This window comes from Primulina huaijiensis, chromosome 16 (genome assembly GCF_012295235.1).
Source record: "Primulina huaijiensis isolate GDHJ02 chromosome 16, ASM1229523v2, whole genome shotgun sequence".
Taxonomy (NCBI): domain Eukaryota; kingdom Viridiplantae; phylum Streptophyta; class Magnoliopsida; order Lamiales; family Gesneriaceae; genus Primulina; species Primulina huaijiensis.
This window is the reverse complement of record NC_133321.1, coordinates 8,042,518-8,050,937: the sequence shown is the minus strand read 5'-3', so window position 1 is coordinate 8,050,937 and position 8,420 is coordinate 8,042,518.

Here is an 8,420-nt window from a genome sequence, read left to right as displayed (position 1 = left end):
GGGTTTGCCATAAGTGTGCAAGATGGACTTGTGACAAACGATACAGATCTTTGGGATGTGTTTCCAATAACAGAGAAGATAAAATCGGTTTTATTAAGAATGGGATGAGTAAGAAGTCTTTAGATAACATCTTATTGACTCTTGAGATGCATTCTAGTGGACACATGCATATTCAATTTCTTTGCTTATGGAAACAATTCCAAGATGAGCGTCATTGTAATAGTCTTGGGAATCCGACTAAAAAAGACCCTGTTTGCCAATTTATAAGAAAATTGGATGGTAAGCATATCCTCGACTCATAGAAGACGTTGAAGCCGTTTCTGAACGTAAAACCAGAGGAAAGTTGTGAGCCACAATCACACTACTGTTTATATGCATGTGTATCATTATTGTTTTTAATTTTTATTCTTCTTACAGATGTGACCCATAGTTTTGTCATGATGACATATTACCCCTATAAAATCTCTCTATTTTTGCAGACCAAAAAGAAAGTATAAACATGGCTGGATCCTCTGCACAAACATTGAAAAATATTTGTGTATTTTGTGAATCGAGTCCTAGAAAAAATGAAGTGTTTGTAGAAGCAGCGAATAATCTTGGAAAGATATTGGCTGAGAGAAAAATTCAGTTGGTAGATGGAGGAGGTAATATTGGGTTAATGGTATTTTTTTCAACATCTGCTCATCTTCGAGGTAGTCAGGTTTTGGGTATTATTTCTACAGCTTTAGATGAAGGAAATATTACAGGTGTTACGATTGTGGATGAATTAAAAGTTTCTTTTATGTATGAAAGAATCACCAAAATGATTGAAAATTCTGATGCTTTAATCGCACTACCAGGTGGTTTTAGTTCATTAGAATAAATTTTTCACACTATTTCTTGGGCATAACTTAATATCCATGATAAACCTATGGGCTTGTTGAATATCAATAATTATTATGACAGTTTGTTGACATTTCTTGATAAAGCTGTAGGACAAAATTTCATTTCAGAAAATTCACGAAGGATACTCATCTCTGCTTCGATTGCTGACCAATTAATTGATGATTTGGAAGCTTTTGTTTATAAACCTGATCCAATGATAACAAAGATCAATTGGTCGCAATCAAACAGTTAGAAAAGAAAGTTGGACCATTGGTTCAAAAGTCGTAGATTGGTTTGCGTTTGTTTCAGTTTGCTATCACCAATAAAATTCTAGGTGATATCTCTTTCATTATGTACTCTTTATTAATAGTTATTTTGACATTAGGGACAATGTCATATTCTGATTAAGGGGAGAACAAACTTAAAAAAAAAAACATAAAAAAATTTAAAAAAATATATTAAAAAAATAAAAAAAAAATTATTTTAAAATAAAACCATTTTTATTGTTTGTATCTTAGTAATTTTTGCTAAAAATATCATTACATTACATGTTTGAAAGGTTTAAATTTTAAATGTATTAATCTGTCTAAGGATGTTTAAATTTTTCTTTGAAAAACAGTCAATTTTAATATTCTGATCGCTATAAAAATATGATTTATGAAATCTTTTTGAATGATTAACCATTGTGATAAAATCAGTTATTAAAGTATATGACTCAAGATATACCTGATAAGAGTGCCTTAAATTTTTAAACTCACACATATTTTGTGAGTGAGTTGAGAGGATTGAGAAAACAGCTTGCGAGCCTTTATTGATCATGAGAGAGACTATTTATTGTTTAGATCTTGAGTTATTATTTTAAAAAATGATATTTCATGAAAAAAAATAGAAAAAAAAATGTTGAAGATCTATGTAATTTTTAAGTTATATGCTACGACCCATTTATCTCTCATAACAAAAAAGAAAGAGAGAAATATATTGTGCAATATAAATAAATATGGGGTCAAAAAGCATAAACTTAGTCTGATTCCATGACGTTATGAAAAAAATTATCAGGACAAAATATATAATAAGAACAATTAGTTTTGTTCGTTTGTTTGTCTGCATTCTGTAAACCATTTTCCTGAGCATTTATCTGTATTCCAACTCCATGAGAGAAATCGTTCCCATAAATTGAAACAATTATTAACCTGTGAAGATATGGAGTTGAGAATCTTACTAGGAATTTCTGAAGGCCATGTACATATAACCACATGAAAATAAGGTTTGAATTGATCGGTTCAGATCATTTCATAAATTATAATTAAATGATCTTGATATAATTTTGACAGTTTTCAAATTTAATTTAAATACTTGGATAGTTCCGATTACATTTCAATTTAAATTAATCAATATGTTTTGTGCTGCTATTAACGCTTAAATTGCTAGGGACTAGCAATAAGCTGGTTGGGGAGTGTGACAAAGATAAAAAATGGTATATTAATAAAATGTTTTATAATATAAATTTATAGTTTTTGTTTTATTAAATGTTTAAATATTATATGTTTTATAATAAATTGTAGAAATCTAAGTTTTTGTGTAATTATAAGTTTTTACTATTTTTACAGGTTTGATAAAACAAGAATAACCTTGGCGTTGCAAATGAGATTAAGATGATTTTTGGACCTGTAGAAAGTTGATGTTAATATTTACAATATTGGTGGCAAGCATGAGATCAAAATCTTCTAATAAGTGAGATCAAATTAAGCAACAAATAAAGTTACCAAAGAACTTGCAGTTTTACCATGCTCTAGTATTTTGACCATATCTCTCAAATTACTTGGTCAAATGGTTAAAAAAAAATACCACAATTCAAACAACTCAATTATCTATATGTTTTGTTTTATGTGGAAAAGAAAATTTAGATGGGAAGATTTTCAAAAGTGATGTGTATTAAGATATAATTTCTTGGAACACCAAAGAAGATTTATGTGTAACAAAATAATAATTTATTTATGGTTGTCTTCCCAAATTTGGCTATAAATAGGGGTGCATTGTAATGAATTGAGATATCCCTCATTCTATGAACAAATCTTTGAGTTCATGATATTTCTCTCTTTGTTTTTCTTTTATTTCTTCATTTAAATATAATTAGCATGTTAATTTCATATTCACAGTTTTATACTTTGAATAATGAGTAGCTAACTTCCCAAGGTTGAGATAAATAGGTGAAGCTCTTTGTATGATAATAAGGTTATTAGAAGATAATAATCTATGTTTTATAATATTTAATCATTATTAATTTTTTATGTTATATTTATTTTTTTAAGCATTTTTATACCCTACTTATGAATGGGAGTTTTGATTTATTGTTGCTATATATAACACTAAAATCTTGTAACCATTTAAATGTTAGTTTGGTATTACCAACCATTTAAAGTGGATGCCTTGATTTATTATATATGAATATATCATAATATTAATTTCTTGGTACCATTTAAATGTTAGTTTGGTATTACCAACCATTTAATGTGGATGCCTTGATTTTTTATATATGAATATACTATAATATTAATTTCTTGGTACCATTTAAATGTTTTTTTGGTTTTACCAACCATTAGAAGTGGAAACCTTGATTTAGTGTTTACAAACACATATATAGCACAATAAATACTTGACGACATTTATAAGTTTTGGTATATATTATATACTTATAAGATAATAATATATAACATAATATAAATATGATTATTTCATTTATTGGAACCATTTAATTAAGTGGATTTAATAGTCTTCATTAATGTTAACTTTATTAAAATAACAGGAGTGAATCTGTAGAGCCCAAAATCAGTACACGTAAATCCCATTTATTTATTTAATGATTAAATATTCTATTTAAGTTTAAAATTATTTTAGTGGTCATGATTTATTTAAATTGCATTATTTTAATGTTTATGTGATGCACGTTAAAATGTTTTCTTGAATTTCATGTTTCAGGCGATTATTCGGTGCGTGATCGAGGAGAAAAAACCGGGGACGATTTTTGGTAATTTTAAAACGTGATAATTTATTTTAAGTTATGATTGGGGCATTTTAAATGATTTATTAAGTTTTAGCATTTTAAAGCCTAATTTATTTAATTAGTGAATTAAGGTTTTTAAAACTTTTAAATAACAAGTGTGCATTTCATTTTCCTTTACTAAGGGATTTTATTGAGATAAAAGTGTGTTAGAATTTTTAATTATTTGCTAATTAGTTAATTAAGCAATTTTATCCCCTAATTACTAAAAACACACGCACACACACTTACACACACACATACACGTTAATATATACACACACATTTTTCATCCATTCATTTGATATTTTTGAAAAGTAATTAACCTAGGGTTCTAAGAGTTCTAGCAGCCGCCCCCTTCCTCTGAATAATTTCCAGCAAATTTCGTAAGTTTTCTTCAAGGAAAATCGTGCCACGTTCGTCCCGGATCGTCTCTCGCATCCTTCCCGCGTCCGTATCATCGTTTCGGAACTTTTAATTATCAAAAAGCATGTATATTCTTTCATTTATGCATCGATCTCGTCATATTATGCGTTGTGTTGTTTATTGTGCGTAAAAATCCATGTATGATGCGCAAGTTTGAGCGGAAAATTCGTTGGATTAGTTTTGAAACAATTTTTAGATTTGGAATTTCGTTTTTCATTGTATTATGAATTACTGCGATTTTTCAGTCGAGATTTTTAGAATACTTTCAAAACATGAAATGTATAACTTTTTGATACCTTCGATTTGATATACAATTCAAAATATTTGGATAAATTGAGTGAGTTATCATTGTTTTCGTGAGACTGCTCAAACTGCATTTTTTGAAAATTATGTTATTGATGTAATCTTGAAGTTTATTTGTTGCAGGCTTCGTTGGGAACGTTGGGTGACTGCTGCTGCGTTTAATTATTGTGAGTATGATGTGGGGTTGATGTTTGGTGCTTCGTCTCGGGTCGAAAAGCACTTGGTTGCATTAGAAGTCGTAGAAAGTATTTTTGTGTCAAAGTTCATTTTTATGGGTTATGTTGCGTAGTTGTTGTGCGACGTTGTTTTGGGGACATAAGTTTGAGTTGAATCCTTGCCATAGCGTCCTAAGTTGAGTCTCGTTGCATCGGTTCAGTCGTTTGTGCGTGAATTTTAAAATTGCATCAAATTGTGTTATTTTGGGTTGGTTGTGCGCAGGATTAGCGCAACAGCGCTCGCCATGGATTGCCGCAGCGCCCGTTCTGCGCAAGCCTGGCGCCGCGGCACTACCCTTGTGGCGCCGCGGTGCTAGGCCTGCAGCATTGCTAGCGCCCAGTGCCACAACGCAGTGCTATCCAGTGCTTAGGCTATCGTCCATACTTTTTAAAACACTATTTTAGGCTCATGTCTTCTATGTTTTAGGAAATGTTCACACATCATTTTAGGATTTGTTTCGGGGGTTGATGTCATGGCTTTGTACAATGATTAAATAAGGTCAAGTCCCAAGCGATTTATAACGTCATAAGAAAATTGTCATTTTGGGTGGTGAGCACGATTATTAAGTCTAAGTATGGAAATTAAGTGCTTGAAATCTTGTTAGCATGTGCAGCAGTGGTGACGAACGAGATCCAACGAATCCCTCAACACCAAGTAAGTATGTTCGACGTGCAAAGAAAATACTTTTAAGTTTTGAGGTATGCTAAATGTCTTGTGACCAAATTATGTTTGAGATTGAAAAACGGTAAAGCATGACCAGAGACCAATCCACCCCGTTAAATCATGAACGGGTTTAGATCAGGATTGGAAAGCGTTAAAGCATGAACGGGGACCAATCCACCCGTTAAAGCATGAACGGGGATCTCATGTATGTGATAGTGGATCTTCCCTATCAGCCCAGTACTGTAGTTTAGTCTGATCAGGCGATTTATGTTATGGGTCACTTGCTTTGAAGCATGCCTCTATGCAAAATGATGAAGTTATGTATGCACAAGTATGCAACATGTTTATGAAAGTTTTCATGTTATGGCACGTCTATGTTATGTATGTATGTTCAAGTTTAATAACAAGTTCAAGTTTCACGTATGTACGCTCTATTTTGAAATTGCATGTGGTTTTATTACGTACTACTCGTTACTTCCAGTTTATACGTGTTGAGTCTTTAGACACACTAGACTGGATCGATGCAGGTGAGGAAAATGTTGAGGAGACGAGGGGTGGGGACCAATGAGTAGGCTTGGACTGAGCAGGAAGCTAGACCCGAGGATCGCCCATGTCATTTTAAGATTTTACGAAAGTTTCAAATACTCTGATTTCATATTACTGATTATGAGTTTTAAACAAGTACTTTTAGTAAACTTTATTTGAGATCTTTTGTTGCAACAACATTTGAGGATGAACAGTTATTTTATCGAATTTTGAAGGTTCGCCTTTTATTTAAGAAAATTCTTTATTTTCTGCAAATTTTAAATAGTTGAAAGTACGGTACGTTACAGTTGGTATCAGAGCCAGGTTCTTGTAAAGGTTTACGCCTACTGCCAGTTGCGAGAAGCTAACGAAATCACACTTCAAGTCTGTAAGTTTTAAAGTTTTGAATTATGTTATGTATTAAGCATTAAGTCATGATTTCAGCATGTCCATGTTTTAGTTCAAATTTCGTGCATCTTATACTATTAGTATTATGTCCATGCATGTGGGGTTTACGTGTTGTGTAAATCTTGGAACAGTATGCCTCCTAGACGTATGTTTAACGCGAAGTAAGGGAGGAGAACCGAGAGGCCCGAGAGGAAGAGAGGGTCACTCCTCCTCGTCCACCTCTAGATATGCAGGCGCAGATGCTTGCAGGTATGACGTAGTTCTTCGCACAGTTTGAGGGGAATCAGGCTGCAGGGAATGCAGGGGAGAGGCCCAGACCAGAGGCAGTCTATGAAAGATTTAGGAGAATAAACCCAAAGGAGTTTTCGGAAACCACTGACCCGATGATAGCGGAGGGATGGATTAAGTTCATCGAGGTAACTTTTGATTTTATGGAGCTGACAGATGCAGATAGGGTCAGGGGTGCCACGTTCCTTCTGACAGAGGACGCCAGGCTATGATGAGAGAGTGCGTCAGTGTCAGTGAATCTGCGAACACTGACTTGGGATGGTTTCAAGGAGGTTTTCTACTCTAAGTACTTCACTGAGGAAGTACGCTCCCGCCTTACCAGAGAATTCATGGTGCTGCGGTAGGGAGACAACAGCGTAACAGAGTTTGTGCGAAAGTTCGAGAAGGGGTGTTACTTTGTGCCCCTAATAGATAATGATGTAGAGCCCAAAATCAGTACACGTAAAACACATGCATTTATTTAAATCGTAAAAATATTTATTTAAGTTTAAAAGGAATTTTTTTAATTAGATGCATGATTTATGAAATTGTATTATTTGAGTTCCAGTTTTTCAGGCAAATACACGAGTCCGGACCGGGGATAGGAATTTTTAAGTTATGGAGTATTTTATTCTATGACAACTAGTATTTTTATTTTCCCTTAATTGTGGTGCAACTTTTGTAAATTTAGGAATATTTTATGTATTAGTTTTCAAGTCTCGAGTAATCTAAAATTTTTTTGGACTACACCATATATTGATTAATTAGTTTAAACGTAATCCATATATTTAAATTATCCATAAATTACCCTTATTCCATTCCACTTGCCTCCAATTACAAGACTTTGGCCAAGTCTTCTCCGGAAGAAAATTCATGCGCATCAATTCTCCTCCATTTCCCCTCATTTATTTCCATTCTCCCCTCAAGGGTTCTTGAGCTCCATTTCCATCTATTCTACCATTTGAGAATAGCAAGAAGCTCCAAATTTCTTCCTCGTGTCCGGATCGTTGAGATTTGCGAGATTTCCTACGTTTCAAGACAAAAGGCATGTATATTCTTTCGTTTTATGCATCGTTCTCGTCATAGTAGATATTTTGATGTATTCTATGCGTGAAAATTTGATTGTTATGAGAAAAGTTTGAGCGATTATGCATTGAATCGATTTCTGAAACATTTTGGATCTCAAAACACGAGTTTGCTGTCATTTTAAAAAAACTGCGACTTTTTGGTCGATATTCTAAGAAAAACTTTCAACATATAAAACATAGAACTTTTTGATACCTTCGATTTGACAGTAAATTCAAAATATTTGGATAAGAAATGAAATGAGTTATGATCGTTTTCGTGAGACTGCTCAAACCGCAACTTTTATGAAAATGTGTTCTTGAAGTTTTATCGTTGCAGGCTTCATTGGGGATCGACGGGTGTTTGCTGCTGCGTTTAAGCATGTTGAGTATGATGTTGAGATGGTTTTTGGTGTGTCGGTTCACATTGATAGGCACTTGTTTGCATTAGAAGTCGTAGGATGCGTTTTGGTGTCAAATGGCATGTTCACGGATTGGGTTGCGTTGCTTGTGATGCATAGTTGTTTTGGGGTATTTGTTTGAGTTTGAATAAGTGCCTTAACATCCTATGATGGGTCTTGAGGTAGGATTAAGTCACAAGTGTAGGGAATTCTGTTTGTTCACAATTCCAGCACCTACACGGACCC